Genomic DNA, 1,957 nt, shown 5'->3' with positions numbered 1-1,957 from the left:
CCTTCAGACCTGCCAAGCCCAGCAAGGAGGCAGCCTAGTCACTGTCAGCCTATAGCAGCTTTGCTGAGCTGCTGTGGGCCCCTCCCCGCTGCTGAGTGAACTTTCCTGCAGTCCTGTTTATATGGGTGTAGTTAGAACTGCTTTGGAGATGGTGGCCTGCCTCTATTGAGGCGGAGTCTCTTTGCTGTGGCTGGTTGCCTTGGCCACGGCGGGGCTGCCTCAGCAATGGCGGGCTGCCTTGGCAACAGCGGGCTGCCTCGGTAATGGCGGACGCCCCTCCCCCACAGAGCTGGACCTTCCTGGGTTCAGCTGCGCTTGCTGTGAAACTCTCAATCCAGAGTTTCTGGTTGCTGTTCTTTTGTGGGGGTGGGACCAGCCGACCCTGATCGCCTGGCTCCCTGCTTCAGAGCCTTTTTTAAGCTGGTGATCCAGTCGCCTGTTGAAGAGACTCCAGGGTCTGTTTGTTTTCCCCTGCGGCCACTAACTGCCTTGGCAGAAACAGCGGCACTGAAGTTTGTGGCGCTTTTTTTTTTTTTTGGCCTGGAATCTACTGACCTGGTTCTCTGCTCAGTCCCCTTTTTGAACCGGCGAATGGGCGACTTCCCGTGGCTCCAATTGCCAGCCAAAGGGGCAACCGGACTGGTGTATTTTGTACAGAGAACCGCTGCTCCGGGGCGCCAACAAAGCAGCCACGCGGGGCAAAACAGCGGTGCTGGCCGGCACAGCCGAGCTTTCCGAAAGAGCTGCGCTGGTGACCCTGGAGCTCCTCCGCCCGGGAATTTCCTAGTCTGTGCCCAATAAAAATGCGGCGTCAACTCACGCTCTGCGCTTTCACTGGGAGCTGCAATCTTGAGCTGTTCCTAAAGGGTCATCTTGGATCGTCCCCCCAAGAAAGGATTTCTTAACTGATGAACAGACACATCAGTTTAACTCTTTAAGTTGATTGTACAGCTTGACAACCATTCTGCTAGATAGTTGCGTTTTTGTTTTAGAACAAGATATTTCTCATTACAGCCTATACTCCCATTAACTCTGGAATATCCAAACGAAGCTTTTAGAAGAAACTTGTTTCTAACTCGCTGAATCTAAACATAGATGCAATTTCCTAAGGGGAACAAAGACAAAGCAGAGCAGTTTGAAATGCACTTTTCTCCTGTGTTTTAAACGGAGTCTTACTGGTAGTTCTTATATGAATACATATGGCTGGAAATATCTCTTTCCAAATTCCCCAAAGAAAGAATTTCTGAACTGCTGCACACACACATCAGTTTAACTTTGTAAGTTGCACACCTTGACAACCATTTAGCTAGAAAGCTGTGTTTCCGTTTTAGAGCAAGAGATTTCTCATTACAGTGTATACTACCATTCCTTCTGGAATATCCAAACGCAGCTTATAGAAGAAATTTGTTTCTAACTCGCTGAATCTAAACTTAGATGCAACATACTAAGGTGAACTAACACAAAGCAGAGCAGCTTGAAATAGACGTTTCTCCTGTGTGTTCAATGCAGTCTTACTGGTAGTTTTTATATGAATGCATACGGCTGTAAATGTCTGTTTCCAGATTCTCCAAAGAAAGGATTTCTGAACTGCTGCACACACACATCAGTTCAACTCTGTAAGTTGATTGTACAGCTTGACAACAATTCTGCTAGATAGCTGCGTTTTTGTTTTAGAGCAACATATTTCTCATTACACCCTATACTCCCATTCCCACTGGAATTTGCAAACGCAGTTATTAGAAGAAACTCGTTTCTAACTCGATGAATATAAACATATTTGCTACTTCCTAAGGTGAAGGAAGACAAAGCAAAGCAGTTTGAAATAGTCGTTTCTCCTGTGTTTTAAATGCAGTCTTACTGATAGTTCTTAAATGCCTGCATATGGCTGGAAATATCTGTTTCCAGATTCTGCAAAGAAAGGATTTCTGAACTGCTGCACACACATATCATTTTAACT

At 46.2% G+C, this 1,957-nt stretch overlaps 1 long non-coding RNA gene across 1 annotated transcript in view; it reads right to left on the bottom strand.

The window, feature by feature from the left end:
- Positions 1–1,957, bottom strand: part of LOC119469829 — a 25,120-nt gene continuing 23,163 nt past the window's right edge. Inside the window, exon 2 of the long non-coding RNA XR_005198678.1 lies at positions 1–256. This is a non-coding gene — a long non-coding RNA (uncharacterized LOC119469829). The remainder of the gene's footprint in view (positions 257–1,957) is intronic.

The sequence above is a fragment of the Cebus imitator genome, unplaced genomic scaffold (genome assembly GCF_001604975.1).
Source record: "Cebus imitator isolate Cc_AM_T3 unplaced genomic scaffold, Cebus_imitator-1.0 Scaffold874, whole genome shotgun sequence".
NCBI lineage: Eukaryota > Metazoa > Chordata > Mammalia > Primates > Cebidae > Cebus > Cebus imitator.
Note: the sequence above shows the minus strand (reverse complement) of the source record. Positions and strands in the feature narration are given on the sequence as shown.